At 38.7% G+C, this 25,059-nt stretch overlaps 1 long non-coding RNA gene across 1 annotated transcript in view; it reads right to left on the minus strand.

The window, feature by feature from the left end:
• LOC116581692 overlaps positions 1-25,059 on the minus strand; it is a 122,522-nt gene that overhangs the window by 23,726 nt on the left and 73,737 nt on the right. Inside the window, exon 3 of the long non-coding RNA XR_004282177.1 lies at positions 13,983-14,125. This is a non-coding gene — a long non-coding RNA (uncharacterized LOC116581692). The remainder of the gene's footprint in view (positions 1-13,982; positions 14,126-25,059) is intronic.

The raw sequence follows: 25,059 nt of genomic DNA on the forward strand, positions 1-25,059 counted from the left end.
TTATACAAAGAAGTAGAACACACATAGCAAAGAATGAACTGTAGTTGATACTGCTACTGTTGCCCAGACCTCTTCCGGACTGAAGGACCTATGCCTTCCCTTCCCGCTGATTGTACTTACCTATTGAGCCTCACAAAGATTGCCCTGGACTGAAGAAAGCCTCTCATCCAAGGTCACACTGCTTTCCAGGGACAACCTATCCAATGACTGGCTGATGGAGGTACATAAATTCCCACTGTCTTTGCTTGAACTTGAAATCTAAAGGGCCATCCCAGTTTCAGAGATCCTCATGGGGTTAGCGGAAGAAGCTGAATTTCTCACTCTTCCTAATCTTGTTTCTTTCTTTACTCTGCAGGTGTTAATTTTAAGGGCATTCACCAATAAACTTCCTGTATGCTCCTCTCTGCCTCAGAGTCTATATCTCAAGAACTTCCCTGCAGTAATGGTTTTGACTGTGCGACTACTGTGCAGTTGGGCAATGCAAAGTCTCAACCCTGGAACACTCTCCAGGGAACTCAAATTCCTGGACTCTACACAAGTAGGAAGCCTTCCCTTTTTTGTGGGGTCAAAGGCTCTACTGAAATTGCAGACCTACTCCAAAGGACTCTTTCTTCTCAGCCCAAGTTTTGACTCTATTTCTCTGGCTGGAAGTATACTTCCCACACCACTAACTTGAAGACTTCAGTTCTCCATCTTCCAAATAAACATCATAATCTTTCTATTAGTTTTCTTAGAGTAGCAATGCCCAATAGAAATCCAATGAAAATCACATGCATAACTTATAATTTTCTAGTTTCCACATTCATAGTTAAACATGTGAAACTAATTTTAATAACATAGTGTATTTAGCCAAATATATCAACTAATCATCATTTTAACATGTACTCATTATAAAAAATATTAATGAGGTATTTCACGGTTTTCTTTTTTTTTTGGTACTAAGTTCATTGTATCTGTTGTGCATTTTATTCTTAGACTATCTCTCATTTCTGGCTAGTCATATTTCCAGTGCTCGATAGGCACAGGTGGCTAGTGCCTGCCCTTTTAGACAGTGTATATTTTAGGGACTTAGCTGAATCATTCACCTGTCTCTGAGGAAGAAAGGACTCAATATTCATATGCAGATTATCATAGAGTCAGAGCCCTAAATCAGACTCAGAGTGTCAATGCTTGCTTTAAAATGGTAACCTTTTCTTTTACCAGGAGACTTACTGTAAATGTGAGTCCAGAATTTGATATGGAGTGCACTTTGGGGCCTAAATTTTAGAGTATAGACTTACCTGCTAATGGTGATTAATACACTTAAGGAGTGGTTGAAGACCTTGTGATTGAGTCATGACAAACACTTTTAATTATAAAATAGCAGTGTGCTGACTCTTCCTGGCTTTTAAATGATGTATTTGTTAGAGTCATGAAGTTACCTGTCTTTAGAATCACTGGAAGTTAAGTCAAAGATAATTTATTTGATTCAAACACTACAATAATCATGTTATGTGACCTATGGGAATGAATATCAAATAGTCTTTTAAAAAAAAGAATTATGTAATTTCATGAAGTCATCTTGTTAAGGATGACTACAAAACCCAGGAAATAACCCTGTCTTCTAAATTTATATGGACTAGATTTATTAGTATTCTTAAACCAATTTTTAAGAAAGTAATTTTAGTTTTTGGTATAAAAGTAATAAGTATACATTAAACTATACTAGATTTGTGTTATGACTCTAAAGTTATATTTGCTTGAACATATTTGGGTAGTAATAGTATGATGTTTAAAAATGCTGCCTGGTTCATATCCTAGGCTCACTATTTAGTAGCTGTGTGACCTTAGGCAAGTCACTGAAACTTTCTGCATTTGAGTCTCTGTCCTGTATTTGTAAAAATTAAAAAAAATATATATCATGCCTTCCTTTTAGGGTTGATGTGAGGGTTGTATGAATCTATAGATATAAGGCATTTAAAAAGTGCTTGGCACAGGGGCTTCTGGGTGGCTCAGTTGGTTAAGGATCTGACTCAGCTTAGGTCATTATTATAGGGCCCTGGGATCAAGCCTCACTTTGGGCTCTGAGCTTAGCAGTGAGTCTGCTTGAGATTCTGTCTCTCTGTCTCTTCCCCTCCCTCTGCCTGCCCCCCCACTCACTCACACACATCCTCTCTCTCTCTCAAATAAATAAATAAATTTTTTTTTTAAGTGCTTGCCACAGAGTTCAGTTCTCAATCCATTATTGTTTTCAAATGCCTATTATACCTACGATAATGAGAAGTTGCACTTGAATAACTGCTTGAAAAGACATTATCCCATTTAATTCACATGATGGCCCTAGGATGTAGCTGCCTCCACCTTACTTATGAGGAAAACAAAGTCCAGAGAAATGGAGCAATTTGTTCAAGGTCACACCTACACGTGGTCAGGTTAAGGCAGCCAGGTTCAAAGCTAGTAAACACAATCCAGTAGCTATCTTAGGATTGCTTCATAACCTTTTCTTTCCTCCCTCTCAGATTCATTATGAATGTTTCAGTCTGGCCACGTCATCTGTTTGGTCCATTCTCCAGAAGTCAGGAGATTAGATCTCAATCTCAGTCAATCTTGTCCTTGATGCAACAGGCAATCGAAATCCTTTCTTAGAATATATATCAATATAAAGCGTGATTCTTCCAAAGACCCTGTGAGCCATCTTTGAGTTTGTTGATGAAATACCTGTTCTAGCTTAAACCACAGATATTGCTCTCTGATTTTTTTTTATTCAAACGAGTTGGCACACTTTTATTCATCTGAGAACAAGATTTTCTGCAAATCCATCTGAGAGCTACAATATATGCATGTGGATTTATATTAAAAACAAATTCACCACTTTGCCCTTCAGTCTTTCCTCAAAGTCTCAAGGATATCAAATTTTGTTACCTCATGGCCCGAAGGCCATCACTCTGTTATAAAATAAAGTTGCACATTTATTCACATATAGTTTTCAAAGTATCGCAGAGTTGTCTCCTCTGCAGCAAGATTTAACTTTTAAGATCCAATTAGATGGTTCCTCACACTGTATTTAACATTACATCCTCCTTTGAGCCGAGTCAATCAAGAGTAAAAATCCATCTTTTCATAAAAATTTCTAAAACACACAAAATTAAAAATCTATTAAAGAGAAGCTCTTGATTTGCCAGAATCTGTTTTGAAAAGGAATATTTCATCAATTTTCCTATCAGAGAATACAGCATGCTAAACTGAGGGATATCTAATTCCTTTTCATTAATAGAAAATTACTAAATAGTCACGACGCTTGATAAAACTATAAATGATAAATTCTTAGAAACCACAGGCAGATAACAATAAATGTCAACATTTATAAGAAAGGATAATAATGCTTAGCTATATCTAATATATTAAAAAATATATTTTTAAAAATCACAAAAACCATAGGTTTGTGATTACTTTATTTTAAAAAAGAATTTAAAAGGAAAATCAGGGGCACCTGGGTGGCTCAGTGAGTTAAAGCCTCTGCCTTCAGCTCAGGTTATGATCCCAGGGTACTGAGATCAAGCCCTGCATCAAGCTCTCTGCTCATGAAGGAGTCTGCTTCCCCTCCTTCTCTCTCTGCCCTCTTGTGATCTCTGTCAAATAAATAAATAAAAATCTGTAAAAAAATATATTAAAAAATAAGAGGAAAATCGATTTAATTATAAATACAAAATATTGTGAAATGGAGTTAATATCATTTTTAATGTTTCTGGACTTCTTTTTAAGGGCCAATTTTTTCTGTAAATAGAGAAACTGCAGCAGCCATCAGGAAATTCAAATAAAAACCACAATAAGATGCCACTAGGATAGTTATAATAAAAAAGACAGATAATAGCATGTATTGACAAGGATGTAGAGAAATTGGAACCCTCTTATATGATTGGTGGAAATGTAAAATGGCACAACTGATTTGGAAAACAAAGAATCTGGCAGTTCCTCACATGGTTAAACACAGAGTTACCATATGATCAAGCAATTTCACTCCTCCATGTATCTCCAAGAGTCACAAAATACATAAATATTCATAGAAGCATTACTCATAATAGCCCAAAGTGCAAACAATACAAATGTCCATCTGATGAATGGACAAATCAATGAGATATACCCATACAGTAGAATATTATTCAGCAATAAAAAGGAACTAATTACTAATACAACATCAGTCAATCCTAAAGTGAAAGAAGCCAATCAGAAAGGAGCACATATTGTGTGATTTTGTTTATATCACATTGAAAATAGGCAATATGTAGAGTCAGAAAATAGATCTGTGGTTGCCTAGAATTGCGGAAGACAGGGTTTGGGGGTGGAGGCTAACGAATACAGTGTTTCTTTTTCGGGTAATGAAAATCTTCTAGAATTGATTGTGGTGATGGTTGTACAACTCAATGAAGATATTAAAAGCAATTAAATTGTACTCTATAAGGGGTGCCTGTGTTGTTCATTCAATGAGACATCTGACTTCCACTTAGGTCATGATATCAGGGTCCTGGGATTGAGCCCCATGTCAGGCTCCCTGCTCACTGGGGAGTCTGCTCCTCCCTCTGCCCCTCCCTACTGCTTATGTTCTCTCTTTCAAACAAATAAATAAAATCTTAAATAAATTATTCTTTAAATGGGAAAATTGTATGGTATGTGAATTACACCACAGTCGAGGTGTTTTTTTGGATTTTTGTTTTTGTTTTTTTAAAGAAACAGCAAATTTTAATAGAAATTTAATTTCTATTAAATTGAAAAAAAATCTTTTTTTCCCTCCAGATTTGTGTGAAGGAATTTCCAAAGTCTATGGTATGTAACACATTGAATTAATATAAAGGTCTTAAACTAGGGTTGTATTTATATTTTACTAATTCTTAATCAAAATATATGCTAGATATAGGCTATTTTGTATATAATTACTCTTTGCATGAGTTATAATGTTTTTAAATAGTATTCAAATACTACAGTTATGTAAAATCTGTGAAATGAATATTCTAGTTATAGAAGTACATCCTTTAAAATAACTAAGTATATATATAGTTATTTCATTTCAACCATGTTCACTAATATTGTTTATAATAGTAAAAATTTAAGACAACCAAAATGTCCAATAATAAGTATTAGTTTAGACAATATCACAACATTCAATGATATAATACTCACACATTTTTAAAAGGTTTTAGAAATAGTGATTGAAATGGAAGTGCTTGTAATACAGGATGTGGTGAACAAAACGGGTTTTAAATGAACATGTATAGTATGGTCCTTTTTTATTAGAGAGATGCTCAAAACAGTGATTTGTTAAGAGCAGTGACTATTTCTGGACAGTAAGATGATTATGGATGTGTGCCTTCCCTTTCATTTGTCTATATTTACAAGTCTTTCTCAAATGGATATGTTTTTTGGTAATCTGGAAGATACTTTTAGTTGTTTTTTAAGTAACTAAATAGCATTTTAATGTTGACAGCAACCAGCACAAGGCCCTGTATCACACCCTCAATATTTCACCTGAGGGGTTACCTCAGGTTACCTTGAAAAGAAAAAAATAAGAAATGGTGAACCTGATAGAATATATAAAAAGGCTGAGGAGCAGTCCTATCTACCCGTTTCTCCATGAGAACAGTGGATGATTCATCCACTGATGGTACCTAACATTACTCAGGCTGTTTTCATCCATCATTGTGTAGTCACTGAAACCCCCCTACCATCCTCATCTTGTGGGATAAATGACAGACTGTGTGTTTCAAACAAGGTTTCCAGTTGTGAACAACAACAACAAGGAGTTTGGCTAGTGTAAGCCAAAGGGATGGACTGAAAATATATCAAGGGCTCAGAGAATGGGGTAAGAATAACTGTCTAGAAAACCAGCAAGAACCAAAGGGGATCTAGAAGCTAAGAAATAACAAATTCCTGGATGGGATATCACCACACAGTACCACCTTATGTCCAGGCAATGAGACCTTGTCTTAAGGTCTGGGTTTTAAAGGACTCAACTTGGCCCTCTTCTGAATATGACCTTCTCTATGAAGCAGAAGTCTATGAAACAAAGGGAACACCAAGTTCTGTCTTCTTGACCATGCTCTAGATACATAAGACCCCAGAATTCCTTCCATAAATAGTTCTGAATTCACTGCCAGAATGATGCAGATTTCTTCACAGGCTCAACTCAGTCAAGAAAGAACAATATCCAGGGGTGGCTAAGGTACCACTTTCTGTTGAGGGGTATAAATAGGAGTTTGGATCTGCATGTGCATATGCATAGGCACAAAATCCCTTACAGAGCAGGACAGAACCAGGAACACAAAGAGAAAGAGGGCCAGTAGACTAGGGCCAAGCCCCAGGGGTCCAGTCTCCTCAAGCTTCCAGTATCCAGCAAGCTGCTCCAAGGGATCTGAGAATTCTAAATTCAAACCTGATCACTTTGTTTTTATGAAAATAACATTCGTCAAGTACAAGAACAAAAATATTATGCATATTATTAAACAGTTCATTATACTGACTTATAACTTCTAAATATTTAGTTTTATGGCATGTGGGCTTTCGTGGGTATTGTTGGGCCTTGCAAATGCTTGCAAATGCTACCATTGTCAGACACATCTAGTAACAGTATATTCTGCTCATTCTTTCAACTTTGCACTTTTTTTCTCAGATTCTGTCTTGAAATTAAATTAACTGAGCCCAGCTAATGAGCCACACTCTTGCTGCCAGACATTGAGAAGAAGGGGATCTGGCCCTTGACAGTTTCTACAGTGGGAAGCAGAACCCCGATGACCCACAAGACCACACACACAGTGAGAGCTTACTCCTGCCTCCATTAATTAGGAAAGGGAAGTGCACGCTAGACTGCCAAACAATACCAAACACAAATACATATGCATTTTGGGGGAAGAGGAAAATTGTTAGTTACTTAACCATCTCGGGTCAATTGAAATCAAGCCCCCTTTTGCTCACACATGACATAACCATAATAATGCCTCCTTCTTAGGATGGTTGAGAACATGAAAAAGATAACACATGTAAAAAATGTTCTCAGAGCACTATCTGAATGATCACATTAGTGTTATCACACTCTGGGGACAGATCCGGAGGCTGCTAATCAAAAATTAAAGGAAATACACTGAATGGGGGAGACATGGACAATGAACAAGAGTGATAACAGGCATGACTGTATCTGTCTCAGCACTGTCGTACTCAAATCTTTAATCGTACGTGTTCCTGCTCAGCCCGAAATTAGAATGAATATCTCTCATGTAATCTGCACAATTTCCTTACAATAAATTTTCAGGCTTCATTTGGTCATCCCCATAAACTCAATATACTCTAAGCAGGTTGTTAAGTATATTCAAGGATTTCACAATGAACAGCAGATATCCAGTCCCCATTAAAATGAAGTGCTGACATTGGAATAAGGCCACAGGAATTGTTTACTGCTACTGCTCTGGAATTATAATTATTTCTTTGTTTGGCCTTTGGAGGACTGAACCATCTGATGTAAATCTATCTTGTTTACTAATAAGATACTTGAAATCAAAATGTTGAAATGCCCGTGTATGTATGTTTATCAGCACCAGAAACCATCTTAGCACTGAGTTTACAAAAACATAGCTTCTTTGTTAATTGCCTACATTTATTATCTATGCTGGATGCATAAAATTTTATGAGATAGCCACTTTCCAATTTAACAGAGGATAAGCTAAAGCATACTGGAGAGTCTGAGAGGAAACTTGACATGGAGTAGGAGGTAAAAGATTAAAACAAAAAAATGAAGGGCTTTGTTTTAGGAGAAGATGCACATCCAAAGAGACTGCTGTCTTTGGAGATGGAGGGATTTTGCTAAGAAGTTCACCTTGATGTAAAAAGCGTTGGGAGACAAATATCCCAGGCAATTAGAGAATACACATTTGAAAGAGAATAAATCATGACGGATTTAAGACACTTTGAAGAACCCAAAAATGGACACTGGGCAAGTGTAACCTGAATCTGGAACCAGGAAGATCTGTCAAAATACTATTTAATCCTTATGAGTAGAAAGGACAAAGAGTTCAAAATGCAGTATCCACAGGGACCTCTGTAAAATAAAACAATTTTGTTGCTCAGCTGTTTCTCCTCTTCCTCTTTGAAAGAACCATCTTGATTCCTTGCCCAGCAGACACCAAATTTGTTTTAACCTTGTTTTGTTATAGTGTTGGGATCTAGAAAAGCTAGGTTCATAAAATATTACTCGACAGGTAAATTTAAATGTTGCCACCTTGGATGTTCTATCTTGTTTTTCTGCTCCGTATCAGCAGTTTTCCCAAATCCTTGTGTGGGACAAAGTTGTTCTGGGAAACATGGTAGTTGGACAGTGATTATTGTTTCCAAGGTGAGCATTTTATTATCTTATGAGATATAATATCAAAGGTTATTTACAAAAACATGCATGACTGCCACAGGTTTCTTGTCTGTATCCGTAAAAACATCCCTCCAGCACAGCATCACAGCAAAGGTAAAAACTGCAATCCAAAGTTATAGTAAAGTCCACCTAGAACTCTCTCCTCCCAGACACCTGAGAGGTGCTTTCTCTTTTATTCAGGTACCAACTTCGACAGCACCACATCAGTGAAGTCCTGCGTGATAGCCCTGTATAAAATACCAACTCCAGCCCCAAACAAGCTCAGAACTATTTCTCACCCCAGATGATTTTTCTCTACACTACTATGGCCACCTGGTGAGGTGCTTTTGTTTCCATATTTGGATTAGGTGTCCCTCACTCATGATAGCCTTGCATGTCTCCAGCACCACTGGCCCCAGCAGCACATGTGACCAGGGCTTTGACAGCACTAGTGATGGCTCTTGGATGCAAGTGAAAGTGGGTGAGTCCAGTGCGTCCTGGGATACACAGGGCAGTGTGTTTGCCACTTCACTGGGTGACCCAGTAGAATGAAGCTTTATAGGAGCTGTGCTCCTTTGGGACAGTTGAAAAAAGATCACAATATTCCATCATAAATAGTGTTACTTCTCTTTCCTTTTTTCTTTTAATTCAAATTAAAAGTTCTTTCTTTGAAACAAAAGTCGACTGACAAAAATCTTATAGAACAAATTTAAAAATAAGAGCAAGCAATTGATCATTCATTATTCATGAAATAATTCACTGTCAGAGTCTTGGAATAAATTCCCACTTTTTGCCTATATTCTCACACATCTGTAGTTCGGAGGAGTAACTTCATAGGTTGTTACAAACAGCAATTAATTGTCTGTTAGTACGTTTTAAGTGCCACTTTGTTGGGAGAAAAAAAAGATTTTCTGAAAATGTCATCATTCTCAAAAGAGCAAGAGACTAAGTAAAGCAGAATGCAATGATTGCCTTGCTGACAGACAGTTACAGGGCAACTCGATTAAATTTATGTGCCTTATTTGCTGTGGAGCATTTTACCATTGGACCAAACCACTTCAAGCTTCTTCTCTCTCATGCCTTATTATCTCCCCCACCTCCCACCCTCCCTATGAAGCTCAAGGTCAGAATATTTAGAGAAGAACTTTTAGACTTTCCAGCTATAGGAGCAATGTGATGTCTATTCTCTGCTGCAGAAAGCAAAACTGCACTGCCTGAGCCTGAATTGTAAAGTATGATTAAATCTCTTCAGTTGACAACAACTCCTTACACAGGTCTGCAGGGTTTTCCTAATATGGCCGTGCCTCTCACTTACATCTCCCAGTGTTTCCTAATCTGGACATTCTTCGACCATCTGTGCAAACAGTTTTTCATTTATCATGATTATGTAATTTTATTCTTGCCTTTTCTTCACCTTAAATGCTCACCCCTTCCCACAGCACCCACAGCACACACCACTCAACACCTCTGTCCACACTGTAACATTCTCCAAAATGGTATTTCTCAAATTTTGTATTGCTTCATCTGCTTCAGAATCACCTGAAGTCCTTCTTAAGAGTTCAGAGTCAAATTCCAACCCGTTCAATCAGATCCAGAGGGCAGGGCCTTGAAATCTGAATTTTAAAGAGGATAGCTTGTTGAAGCACAGATACATTTGAAATCAGTTGTTTCGTGTTTTCCATGAAGCCCTTCTTATTAACCCAGTTCACCAAGCAATTTCTTCATCCTCCTCTCTAGAGGTCTTACTCCCTAAACCACTTGTAAGAAATTTCCGGTATTCTGCCTGGTGACATTTCTTACTTCACTTAGTGGTTCTGTAAATGTTTGTATTAATTTTAACCTTTTGTTTGTGTGTATGCCTGCTATTTTCTTCCCAATATTCCTGAGGGGGAAATGCTGATGTTTTGCTACTTTCTTGCATCAGCTCTAGGGCCCAACACATTACCTTGTGTGTGTGAAATGCATAATTCATACTGACGGATTGACTTCACCCTGGAATCATCCTGGACACTCCTGTAACTCCACTCATAGACTTCCCTTCTGCTTAGTACTGTTTCCCAGTGTTTTGTCTTGACCAACGGTTCTTTTTACCTTTACTTCTCTCTGGATGAAGAGCCATTTATGTGGCTGTGAGTGCCCTGAGGATGAATCTCTAGCCAAGTTTCTTTTAAATTCTATGTCAGTATATAATTACTCAGTGGCATCCCTTCATAGATGTCTAACTGAAAGCTCAAATTCAGCATATCCACAATATAGCTTATTACATTTCCCCAAAACCTCTGTATCTGCATCTGAATTCCTTTTGGTGAATGACAGAATTGTCTTTTAAGTGGGTCCTACCATTGATTTGGAAGTATTGCCTAATGCCTCCTGGTGCATGTATTCTGAAGTCAAACAGACCTGGATCCAAATTCTGTCTTACCAATAGTTATGCAATCTCAATCAAGGTATCTAAATTCTCTGAATCCCAGGCCTTTGTCTTTAAAATGGGTACTTAATACCTACTCTAGAGGTTTCTTATGAAGATTAAATGAGCTGTTTATAAAATACTTAGCATACTACTTGTTGTTGTTATGGCCTATGATACATATTCAGTTAAGGGTAATGATTATTATTCAGGGTTTGCTCATTTCTTGTACTGAGTCTGTTTTCTGAAGTGTTCTTCTGGCTCTGGTCTTGATTCCCCCAAATGTACTTTTCACACAGCTGGCAGTGGCTATATTCAAATCACATATGAAGTCAAGGCAAGTCCTTCAGTGACCCCCCCCCCCCCGGTGCTTTCTTGATAAACAACAAATACCTTTGGGTGCCCACCATTCCTCTAACCTCATGTCTGATACTCACAACATTTGCAATTTCTGCTATAGACAGACCCAACTTGTTTGAGTTCCTCCAGTGAGTCATGCAGATTTCAAGCCTCCCTATGTTCCACCTGGATGCATCAGGCGAGATTTGTTGTTCCAATTTATCAAGTTAATGCCTACTCAGATCTTAGGGCAACTTCCTTGATAATTTAGACCCTTCTGAATTTTCCTTTAGCATTGTGGCTTATGTTCCTTGTAGCGATTATTGTGTTTTGGTGTGGCTATAATTTGCTTGTTTATTTCTCCCAAGCAATTAAATCATATCTAATTCATCTTTTGATCCCACAGTGTTAGACACTGTGCCTGGCACGCAGTAGGTGCACCAGGGTCATCTGTCAAGTGCGGTAATATGGTAAAATGAATTCTAAGTAAAAAAAAGTGTCTTCCCCAGCTCACTGAGACCCTTTTCTCCTTCCTTATCGTGGTTTACTGCGATAGGATCCGATTTTGAATTTTAAGATTGGTTAGGGCATTCAAAGGAAAAGTAGTCAACTTTTTCCTCAGAAATAAGAATCCTCACGACTTGCCTGGCCCCAAGTCACTTCATTTCAGAAAGAAGCATAAAGGAAAATATCTTAGGAAAGATTATCAGTAGTTCTGTCTCTTACCAGCAAGATAAAATCCACTACACTTCATTTAGAGCCACATGGCGAGTCTGCTTCCAGAGGAACAATTCAACAGCTTTTTTTCACATGCGATGCTGATAAAACTCAAAATGGGCCATGAGGAAGAATATCATGACGATGACACCAGATTTTAGGAGGCCCAAGTACTTCTATCTTGGCAGAATTATTTATTAGATGCAAACCAGACTTAAAGTGTGTTCAACTTTTGTCTTTTCTCTTATCAGTGTGGGTCAGAAGGATCTGGGGAGTGGATCTATAGATTGCCCCCCCTTGTCCTACTACATCAATGTACCTTGCATTGAACAACAGACAATTTACTTAAGCTCTGCATTTGCTGAACTTCTTTTGGATCAATAATTCATTATCTGTTATATTTGCCAATATGCAAAATGTTCAATATGCAAAATGAAAAACCTACTGTTTGCAGACTGTTATATGATTTGAGATTCAAAAGGTTTTCTCCTACTTATACTTTCACGGTATTGGCTTTGACCCTATTCTGCTTGTCAGTTTTTCTTTAAAGAATCTGCAATTCCAAGTGCTTCTCATTTAGATCGTAGCCTTGACATATAATACAAGTAGACCACTCACCTTTTCCAAAATACTTAAAGTACTATCAGATTTCCTGGCTTCTCATACCACTGTCAGGTAGGAAGGACTAACCTCTTGGGAGATCAAGGGCCATTAGATATCATTAACTTTCCCCATTCCCTTTTCTTAGGAGATGGATTTTAAACAAGTACTACACATCCCACCGTGGTCTGTGATTACATTCTATTAGACGTGATGAAGCATCTTCAGAGAAGAGAGTCATCATTATGAAGTGAGTTTAAAAACAAATTCCCATGAGATCTGATAATTATCTCATGGAGTAGAGATTATCTGCCTACAGTAAGAGGATTTATTTCGTTCATTACTGTTCTCATAATAATAGCTTGCAGCATGATCTAAAAAGGAGAGAAAAGTACACTGTCTCAGGAGAACAGAGACACCACTTCAGTTTGTATAGGAAATCAGCCATAAGGAGATGAAAGCAGAGGGTAAATAACAATCATACTCTGGGAAAGAACTTGATCAATTTTCAGTTATCTGTCATGGTTCACACTGATATAATTAAACAGAATAGCTAATTGTTAATATTGCTCAGAATCTCTGGCTTTCATTCCCATGTGCAGTCTACAAATCAGCAGGATCTGTTTAAACCAAAGTACTTCATTACCTTCCCAAATGAGGAATGTCATGATGAGAAAACCCACTAGGAGAGAGAACAAGAGAGTGAGAGAGAAAGAGAGATCGGGGGAAGGCTGTCATACCCTGACACCCGGTCAGGAGGAAGAGATGTTGTGAGCTAGCTGTTCCACCCGGGGTAGGAAGCCAGGAGCAGCTCCGAGCAGAAGACAGGAGGAAAAGTCTGGGAGTAAGACCTCATCCTTTTGTTTAGAACACATTGCTAAAATCTTGTATTTGTATGTATATTTAAGTGCAACATGGCATTCCCAAGCCAAATGTATCTTCTATGCTGTAGCACTTCAAACACATAAATAAGGAGAATGGATAGTTAAGGCCCATGGGCTCTATACAAACATTTTCATAAAGGAATTGGGATCTGAACATCCCAGAAACATACCTGTGATAAGGCTCTATGACAGCATTTTGGCCCTCCCTTTCACTTTGCTCATGAAGACTATAAGCCTGAAAGAAGAATCTTAACACTATTAGACCCAAACTGATTGTCCTTTTCCCATTAAGATATGTCAAGGTTATGTTTAAGTAACAGGGAAGTAAGTAGCATGTTTCTGTGAATAAGTGTGCCTGCGCTTTCTTAAACTTTTTAAGAATACAGTGTTTCTATGAACCTGTTGCAAGTATCCTGTGTCTTAGAATATGAAAAAGGTTTACAATCCTAGTGGATGGAAATAATACCACACTGTTTATTGCACACCCCACAGGTAGGCAACTAGGCATCTTTTCAATATATCACATTTAATCTTCAGTCTTGTGAGAAACACCCCATTTCCCAGGTGAGACGCTGAGACTCAGAGCAGTCAGGTGCCTCTTTGCCACGTGGACAAGGAAATGGCAGTAACTGAGTTTAAACCTGGATCATTCATATCCCGTGGTCTTTCTTACCTCATCATGCCTCTTTCAGTGCATCTGTTAGCTTGGCCTCAGGAAATTCTATTTGTGAAGTTCCTCAGTGTGGTTCAGCAGGTGAGGAAGTAGTTGGAAATAACAGCACCATGACTCCAACTTGTGACTTTTCGTAAGATGACCTGTTGGCAACATTCAACAAGATGGATAATCCTGAGGGCTGTCTGAAAAGTACCAGCACAGTCCTGGTTGCAACTTCAAACTCCAGGCTTCTTTCGTGTCTCTCTAGGCACCATTCACACTTAGAGTGTCACCCGATTTTTCCCAAGAGAAACTATCATATCCCTTGAGGTTTTCTAGGCTGTAATCGTAAAAGGACAGTAAAGTGGGAAGCTGTCTTTGAAGCTTGTTCACACGTGCCTGATGCTGAATTTAAGTGTAGAGAGTGTTAGAACTCTCAGCATAGCAGTCTTAATAAAGTAGCTGATGAGGTTTCACTTGTGAATAATGGAAGAGGCAAGTCGGCCTGTGTTTGTTGTTTTTCTGAGAAAGAAAATAGGTTGGCCTGCCAGTCTGACTCTGAAAAGAATAATTTATCAGGTGATCTCATGTTTGAACACAAAGATAAGAGTTAAGAACTCTGAAACTCAGTCAGCATTAATTTTCTACTAGCAAACTAGTACCTGTCTTCAAAAATGCCATCCAAGACATTTAATGGGAGTCTCCCATGGAAAAACAGGTACCAGACATAAGCTCATTCGTTGTCTTTGTCTCATACTTGTGGACACTAGAAAAACTGCCTAAGTCAATTATATTTATATTAAGATTATGCAACATAAAAAGAATGATCCAAACTAAAATCTACTAATTTACCTAGAATAGGGGTTGACAAACTTTTTCTGTAAAGATCCAGATAGTTTTGTAGGCCAAATTTGATAAATCTGTATTTATTTTTTCATAGTTATTGGCAGCAATATTTTTAACATGAGATGGGCTTATTCACTTATACTTAAGAACAAAGTAGAAAGGGAATTTGAGTGACTTTATTTGCCTGGGCAAAACTGTGGAAGTCATGGTAGAATATTCTAGTATGAATGTCTAGAATGTTCTAGAATGTCTCCTTTCTGCAGAGGATTTGCCTTCATGTCCACAGCCTGAGAAGAGTTACTTAATGAGTCTCAAGACCAGACACACAACACAGGTGAGTTGTTAAATATTCCTCAAGGGTGAATTAAGGGAGAGCCAAAAGGCAAGCAGTCCAGAGTTATTCTATCTGTGTAACCTTGCCTTTTCAAGACTCCTCAGTTCCATCTCTATGTAGTGCTTTTCTGGAGACATCAGTATTATTTTTGACATCTGGATTAATCTCAACGTGCATTTTTTGTTATTAATTTTTTAATTTACTTGTTACATAAAGTGATATTTTCTACATAATTTTCTTACTTTGCTTTGAACATTGTCACACTGAACCTTAACCTCTCATCAAAGAGTAGTATCCTACAACAGAATGAGGCATCAAGAGATAGAGGAAAGATCATGATCTTTAGGGTCCAGGCACTTCCATGTGCACAGTTCCTCTCTAAACGCCAGTGGCCTCATGTATGAAATGGGTCAATCATTTCTAACTTCTAAAATGATTCCGAAAGTTTACACTAACAGAAGTCAGATGCTTGGCATAATGTCTAGCCCATCATAGACACACAGTGATAGCTGATGTAGTTCTAATATAGCAGGTGTTATTTTAGCTTTTTAAAATATTTATCTATTTTAGGGGTGCCTGGGTAGCTCAGTGGGTTAAGCCTCTGCCTTCAGCTCAGGTCATGATCTCAGGGTCCTGGGATCGAGCCCCGCATCAGGCTCTCTGCCCAGCGGAGTGCCTGCTTCTCCCTCTCTCTCTGCCTGCCTTTCTGCCTACTTGTGATCTCTCTCTGTGTGTCAAATAAATAAAATCTTAAAAAAATGAAAATAAATAAAATATTTATCTATTTTAGAGAAAAAGAGAGAGCATGAGCAGGAGGACGTGCAGACAGTGAGAGAAAGAGAGAAAAACAGTCTCAAGCAGACTCCCCACTGAGCATAGCTCAATACAGGGCGTGATTTCATGACCTCAAGATTATAACCTGAACCAAAACCAAGAGTCCCACACTTCACCAACTGAGCCTCTCAGGCCCCCCAGCAAGGTGCTACACTGAAAACTATGTCAGGTTTATTTCTATCACTTTGTAAGCAGTTGATGATAATGACTACTATATATGTGTTCTCTTTTTTTTTCTCTGAAGTAATACCACTATAAAAAAAAAATCATATGAATCTTTGGAGTAGGGCTTTACACTGTTCATGACTCCCACTATTCTTTAACTCCACATTTCCCTCTTTTGACCCATTATGTTTGATAAATTAAGTTTCTAGTGAAATTTCAAGAGGCAGTGTCATTTTTCTTGCATGGACAGTGGTTCTATGCTGTCCAGACACCAAAAGACTGAATTTTATGTCACCACACTTGACTTTATTCCAAACTCTACTTCTGTCATGTTGATGGGATGACACAGAGTTTCCACTGTGTGTGTATACAGTAATGTATTTATTTATGAAAATCAGAACTAAGAATAAGCTTTGCTTCCTTTCATACACAAATAGGAATCTTTTCCCCTCAAACTGGCTGTCTTATTAGGTTAAAAACCTTTTCATTTTATAATGATTGGACTAATAGGCCTTACCTCATTGTCGCTCATCTGTTTCTTGTCAAATTTGTTTTGGAACCCAAAACCATAAGATACCTAGGAATAAACCTAACCAAAGAGGCACAGAATCTATACTCAGAAAACTATAAAGTACTCATGAAAGAAATTGAGGAAGACACAAAGAAATGGAAAAATGTTCCATGCTCCTGGATTGGAAGAATAAATATTGTGAAAATGTCTATGCTACCTAAAGCAATCTACACATTAATGCAATTCCTATCAAAGTACCATCCATCTTTTTCAAAGAAATGGAACAAATAATTCTAAAATTTATATAGAACCAGAAAAGACCTCGAATAGCCAAAGGGATATTGAAAAAGAAAGCCAAAGTTGGTGGCATCACAATTCCGGACTTCAAGCTCTATTACAAAGCTGTCATCATCAAGACAGCACGGTACTGGCACAAAAACAGACACATAGATCAATGGAACAGAATAGAGAGCCCAGAAATAGACCCTCAACGCTATGGTCAACTAATCTTCAACAAAGCAGGAAAGAATGTCCAATGGAAAAAAGACAGCCTCTTCAATAAATGGTGCTGGGAAAATTGGACAGCCACATGCAGAAAAATGAAATTGGACCATTTCCTTACACCACACACAAAAATAGACTCAAAATGGATGAAGGACCTCAATGAGTGAAAGGAAGCCATCAAAATCCTTGAGGAGAACACAGGCAGCAACCTCTTCGACCTCAGCCGCAGCAACATCTTCCTAGGAACAACGCCAAAGGCAAGGGAAGCAAGGGCAAAAATGAACTATTGGGATTTCATCAAGATCAAAAGCTTTTGCACAGCAAAGGAAACAGTTAACAAAATCAAAAGACAACTGACAGAATGGGAGAAGATATTTGCAAACGACATATCAGATAAAGGACTAGTGTCCAGTATCTATAAAGAACTTAGCAAACTCAACACCCAAAGAACAAATAATCCAATCAAGAAATGGGCAGAGGACATGAACAGACATTTCTGCAAAGAAGAAATCCAGATGGCTAACAGAAACATGAAAAAGTGCTCCACATCACTCGGCATCAGGGAAATACAAATCAAAACCACAATGAGATATCACCTCACACCAGTCAGAATGGCTAAAATGAACAAGTCAGGAAATGACAGATGCTGGTGAGGATGCGGAGAAAGGGGAACCCTCCTACACTGTTGGTGGGAATGCAAGCTGGTGCAGCCACTCTGGAAAACAGCATGGAGGTTCCTCAAAATATTGAAAATAGAACTGCCCTATGACCCAGCAATTGCACTATTGGGTATTTACCCTAAAGATACAAACGTAGAGATCCAAAGGGGCACGTGCACCCGAATGTTTATAGCAGCAATGTCCACAATAGCCAAACTATGGAAAGAACCTAGATGACCATCAACAGATGAATGGATCAAGAAGATGTGGTATATATACACAATGGAATACTATGAAGCCATCAAAAGAAATGAAATCTTGCCATTTGCGACAACATGGATGGAAAGAGCGTATCATGCTTAGCGAAATAAGTCAAGCAGAGAAAGACAACTATCATATGATCTCCCTGATATGAGGAAGTGGTGAGCAGCATGGGGGCTTAAGTGGGTAGGAGAAGAATCAATGAAACAAGATGGGATTGGGAGGAGACAAACCATAAGTGACTCTTAATCTCACAAAACAAACTGAGGGTTGCTGGGGGGAGGGGGTTTGGGAGAAGGGGGTGGGATTATGGACATTGGGGAGGGTATGTGCTTTGGTGAGTGCTGTTAAGTGTGTAAACCTGGTGATTCACAGACCAGTACCCCTGGGGATAAAAATATATGTTTATAAAAAATAAAAAATTAAAATTTGTTTTGGAAAAAAAGAAAAAAAGAATAAATAAACAAGAAAACAATTAAGAATCCCCTTTAAGGGGCACCTGGGTGGCTCAGTGGGTTAAGCCTCTGCCTTCAGCTCAGGTCACGGTCCTAGGGTCCTGGGATCAAGCCCCGCATCAGGTTCTCTGCTCAGTGGGGAGCCTGCTTCCTCCTCTCTCTCTGCCTGCCTCTGCCTACTTGTCATCTCTGTCGGTCAAATAAATAAATAAAATCTTTAAAAAAAAAATCCCCTTTAAAAGATTCATATGTCCAATATGATAGCGAGAATTGTACCTGTTGAAAAGACCAAACATGACTAGCTATGTGCTAGCCTCTGTTTGGCTGTATGGAATTTACCCAGAAAAGAGACTTTTTTATCTTTTGAAAGTGAGCATTATTTTCCCTTGCACTGTGACCTGAGAGCTATAAGTGGGTGTATCCTGGGCAGTGTAGGCCTAAGGCCGTCCTCCATGTGTGCTTCCCCTCTTTTCCCAGGAATGTTGTCCACAGGCAGAACCAGGATAAATACAATGACCAGGAAAGGCCATTCTGAAGGGGAAAACATTCTGAGATGCATGTAAAAGAAAGAAGATATCGTCCCAATGGTGTTTTGAAGAAAGGGACAGAAAAATTATGAGCAAATTATACGCATGGGAGTCTTAAACATCTTTTTTATGTTTTAGAACAACATGATTCACCTATCTGACACGTGACAAGGCTCAATTTGTAGCTCTGTGTGCTTGCCTGAATCCAAAGGCCCAGGGAAAACATCCCAGGATTTCAATACCCTAATAAAGGCCCCACCTGTTACTAATAGCATGCATTTTTTACTAGAGAAGACAGACTCAGAGGCATCTGGGTGCCTCCCAAAAACTGGCCTTCCAGAGGAGAGGTATAAATGCTTCTCCATGGTCCACCATGCTTCTGGGCTTACAGCGATATCCCCTCTTGAGGCCGGAGGCACCTTGCTATCCATTCACCCATCCAACATTTTCTTTCCCTTCTCAATATCTTCAATTTCTCTTTCTCCTTTCTTCCTATGAAATAACACCCCAAAATTCTTTCCAAATTTAAAAATACCATCCCAGTGTCCTACTGTGTTTTTTAGTCTTTTCGGCTAAAAAAGCTGCTAATAATCTTAAATAAGTGTTTTATGAGTTTTGACTCTATTTCCTCCCGTCTACTCTCTTCTCTGCTTCCTACAATGAGGGTAATTTTCTCACCATGCTCCCAAAGATGTGCTCAAAATCACTAAAGCTCAATCTTCTCTACAATTGTAGGACATCTCATTTGTTCTGATTTTTCTTCACACTTTTAAAAGTACAGGTAGATTCTGTTGGCCCTTTAGAGCTCTTTTCTCTTCTATGTCAAGAGGAACAGCAGATAGTTCAAGGTTTTCATTTTGGGCTCACATCTGTATTGCACATGCATTGTTGCTAATTAGCTTTGGAAATCAGCCCATTAAAAGGTATGGTGAATACTCTCTTCTGATAATTAACAAGATTAATCAAGAAACACGTCCAAAGAGATGGCATTTCCAGTCTCTGGACAGAAAGGCAAGCCATGGTTCACAGCTCAGTGCAAATGGTATCCAATGGAGTTAGGCAGTTGCATCCTGCTTGTCTACTCCATGCAAAGAGGTGAACTCAGATAATGCCTATCAAATGCAAGGCTAAAATCTGCCACAAAAGCATCTCTGAACTTGCCATCATATAAGGTTAAGCTGGTGACCAAGGCTTCTATGGACTGGGCAAGGCCTTGCTCTTGATGAGCACTGATGAGCAACTGTGAGCCAGAGAGAGTGTTCTTTAGAACACCTAAATGAACACGCTACCTGACAGGAAAGTATTGCTACAATCCCATTCTTTACAGAGTTAGAACCAAATCATACATTTCAGCCACAAGTAATTTTTTGCTTGATTTCTTCTTTGAAAGGATCATTTTGGGAAATTGTTAACGGCACTAATATTTCCTGCAAATTAATCTACCTTCAAAGTGTTCATACATGTCGGGATTAAGACTATTATACCATTGGTTATATTACAGAGAAGAATATTTGTCCCACACACATTTTTTTCTAATTAGAATTATGTACTGTTCTTTTTTGGAAGATACAGAATTCTAGAACTTAGAATTTATCTTCAAGAGCTTCATTCTTAAAATCTTAAAAAAAAAAAAAGTGGGATGTCTGGGTGGCTTAGTTAGTTAAGCACCTGTCTTTAGCTAAGGTCATGATCTCAGAGTCCTGGCATGGAGCCCCACATCCGGCTTCCCGCCCAGTGGGAAGCCTGCTTCTCCCTCTGCCTTCTGCTCCCCCTGCCTGCTTGTGTTCTCTCTCTCTCTCTAATACATAAATAAATAAAATCCTTTTTTTTTTTAAAGAGCACTCATTCTAATCCCTTACAAAGGAATTACAGAGTAAAATTTCTAATGTATTCTTCATCCTAAAAATATTATAAGCCCCCTGAAGATTTTATCTAATACTTAACTTTAGGGCAGGAACTTTAGGTTTTTAAAGTAGAAATGTATTTTTAAAGTAGAACTGTAAGATTCTGGTCAGTTCTACTGGAATACCAGAGGAAACCCCCTCCTGCTAACTAGTGCAGATCTGTCTCTCTTCTTCACCTTCAACTGCAGTATATACGGTTTACTACCAGAATAGAATCCTTCACTGAGTTCTGGTAATTCTTTAACTGTCAGAAACACTTCTATTTTTGAAGTTCTTTTCAATGATCCATTCAGAAAAGAAAGGGATCCTAAAATTTCAAAGTAATTGCTTAATTGAATTTGTTTCACACTCTTTTCCCCATCCCAATGCCTCCAACACAGACACACACACTCTGGATAACCCTATCCAGTGATAACAGTTTATTTTCCTATTTTTCCCATTTTGTCTCTCTGATGTATGTGCGTGTGTGTGTGTGTGTGTGTGTGTGTGTGTGTCTTTATATCATCTACGCTGCAGATTTATCCGGAATCCACTTTCGTCCTCAGTGGCCCTCTAAGTGTGTGTCTGAAATTGCAATCAGTGTGTATTCTACCCATCCTTTATGCAGGTCACCTTCATTTCCATGGATTCCATTTATAATTCTTGGCTCATTATTATATTTTTGTATGTAACTTTCAACCCTTTAGAGCTTCTTACATGCTTAGCATATTTCCATACATATCTCTCTTTAATTCCCAAATGCAAAGAAAACAAATGCTGACAGTGTTTTTTATCTTTGATCATGTATCCCTCTGTTTTTGCATCAGGAATATTTTAAAATTCAAATGATAAATGAAAGATAATAAAAACTCAAGCAAATTTTTTAAAAAAGTGCTGAGGAACTCTCTTAAATGTTGGGGGGGGGTAGGCATGAGGAATCTGATGGTTACATAATTTATAGGTCTTTAGCCATTGGCTATATGGGACACACAGTTCTTCCTGGGAGATAAATCCTGATTTCTGCCAAACTCAAGAATTGCTATCTATAGAATAGGAGGTGGAAAGGGGGATAAACATTCTCATATACTCATGAGATAAAATAATATAAATTAGTAAAGCATTTCTTGAGGACAGTTGGGCAATCTGTGTTGAAAGCCTTAAGACTGGCAATGATGAGCATGTGGAAAAGATAATTCATAAGTAATTGAACAAAAGAAAAGCCTTTCATGGACCCAGGATACAAATGAGCCATGAATTGACAAGTCTTAATTTTAAATTTTTATGGAGAAGAAAAAAAAGTAGCTGCCCTCCAAGAAACAATTCAAATCAAAGATAAAGGAAGCGAGAGGCTGACTTGGTGTGAGTGAACAAAGCTCAAAAAAAAAGTAGCTGCCATCTGGGTTAACTGAAAGCATTGGCTAAAAATTCTGCATAAAAAATTCAGTTAATTCAGTGGATTATAAGCAGAGAGGAACAGAAATGGGCTATAGAATCTTCTCTTTAGTAATCAGAAAAATTAAGACACAGTTGCCATCAGGCAGAGAGTTAAGATACTACTAATTTCCTTCTGCTTTCATCTTTCTCTTCAAATCCAAAGTTATTACTGCAAATATATCTTTTTTAACAGCATTGTTGAGGTATCATTGCTATACAAATAACTGTACATACTTAATATGCACAACTGATGAGTCTAGACATATGCAACATACACAGAGTGGTAGCAACACTATCAGTACAATCTAGGAAATGTGTATATCCCACACCTTCTAGAATTTCCTTATATCCCTTTGGTTGCTGGCAGCGGTGGGGGTGTGCAGGATAATAAGAACACTTAATGTGAGACCTACCCTCATAACAAATTTTGAAGTACAAATACTGTATTGCTAACGATAGACACTATGTTGTACCACAGGTCTCTAGAACATATTGGTCTAGCAATATATCTTATAGCCTAATACCTTTATTCATGTTTTAAAATTCCTCATGTTCTTTCCATGCTGAATTATCTTAATTCAATTCACCTAACATCCACAGAAAATCTGTAGAATGAGCCAGTAACCTTTGAACATCAGAATTTCAGCAAGTAGAACAGAGCCAGAGAGGCACTGAGCAGGTGGGCACTTCCACCTTGCTAGTCACTAGCGTGAGTGTGCAGGTGGGTGAACTCCGTGTTTGCTCATGCGTGTTAGAAATACTCCATACAGAATAACTCAGATAAAACAAAATCAACACTAATCTTCACTAAAGAATGTATCACGTCCCTGGAACTCCAGGGGCAGGACCGGTCCCAGCAAACAGCTCCCCTCACGACTGCCCTTTTGATCATTCCATTCTTCCCCATTGTTCTTTCATGCACTCATTCACACCTTAATCGCGCTGCACTCTCAACAACATGCCACACAGCTTGCTAAGTTTCGGGGATATAGATAAAGAAGCTGTGACTGCTTCTTGCACAAGTACACAGGCATGGGGCACCTGGGTGGCTCTGTCATTAAGCATCTGCCTTCAGCTCAGGCCATGATCCCAGTCGAACCCTGCATCGGGCTCCCTCCTCAAAGGGGAGTCTGCTTCTCCCTCTCCCACCCCCCCTGCTTGGGTTCCCTCTCTCACTCTCTCTCTCTCAGATAAATAAATAAAATCTTTTTTTTTAAAAAAGTACACAGACATCTATGTAAACAGAGGCTCAGAAATCAATATAAAAGAGTCAAAGCAAAGAGGTAGAATAGCATAATGATCAAGTCTGACTTGGTGGGCTAAGTAGGGTTTCAGGATTCCCATTTGTCATTTCTGTCACTTGGGTAAGTTATTTGGTATCTATATACATCTGTTATTTATCCCTAAAACTGGATAAAATACATACATTAGAAAGTTTTTGTGAGAGTTAAGTTAAATGAAATGAAATAGCATCAATAGAAGAGCTACCATAATATTCAGGACAACCTGAATTATTCTGTCACTGTTACCATATATGTATAGTGTACAATATGTCACTTGGTCACCCTCTTCAGTGGAAAAACTCTGAAGTGGATCCGGTCCTCATGGTGGAGCAGGGGTGGTTGGAGAGAGGTTTCCTCTTGATCAGCTCTGCTACCGCACAAGATTGGGAAGTCCTGTGTGTTCTGCCCCAGGCCCTTGGTTAGGCAATTCTTTTCTCTCCAGGGTGCCTTCTCTTAACCTTTTCCACAGACACACTTACCAAGCGTGGGGAGCAAAAAATCTCATTCCACAAGTTTTCATACAAATCCTTCTCTCTCACGTAGGCCAGCCTCTCTGTGTCTTTGGTTCAGCAGGGAATGTACAGAAAGCACACAGACTAAGTTTGTGATGTAACCCTCACAGAGGTTGGGTGAGCACAGAGGGAACAGAGGAGTCCCTAAACCTGCCCTGGGGATGGGAGGGGTGGGTCAGAAAGATTTCCCAGAGAAGTCTTTTAAGATGAGTACTGTAAGAAAACAAGGAATTTTCTGGGTGCAGCCAAAAGGAAACACAGGAGAGTATCTCATGCTGAAGAAACAGACCACAGAGAGGTGCTGAATCGCTAATTATGTATTTGTGTCTAACCCATTTGTCTCCAACTGGTGAATGCAAATGGCATTTTCATACCCAGACAACAAAGGTCCTTACCAGCCAAACTGAACAGCATCAGCCAGACCTTTTCTCCAATGTTCCCTATTGCCTGTCCTGGATCAGGGAACCTCTAGGAAAATGTCAAAGACACTCAGAAAGGACCCCATTCACCTTTTGTTGTTCCACCACCCCCACAGACATGCACTGCCTGCTCCAGGAGCGTTGCTGCTGCAGACCCAACACTGTTAGGCATGGCTGCCACGGCTACTCCACTTTGGGGCAATGCACTTTTTGGAAGAAGCAGCCACCAGGTTTAGGTGCAGAGACAGCGATTAGATTTACATTACAGAAACATCATTCTGGCTTCTGGGTGGGAACGAATTTAGGGAGAACAATTAGGAGCTTGTTCCCATAATCTAGGCACAAAATTACAGTGCCCAAATTGTGTAGTGGCACTCATGATAGAGAGAAGCAGAGAGATCTGGGAGATATTTAAGAGGACAATCAATAGCACTTTCTGATCGATTAGAGACCTAGAGCTATAGGAGG

The sequence above is a fragment of the Mustela erminea genome, chromosome 21 (genome assembly GCF_009829155.1).
Source record: "Mustela erminea isolate mMusErm1 chromosome 21, mMusErm1.Pri, whole genome shotgun sequence".
In the NCBI taxonomy this organism is placed as follows: domain Eukaryota; kingdom Metazoa; phylum Chordata; class Mammalia; order Carnivora; family Mustelidae; genus Mustela; species Mustela erminea.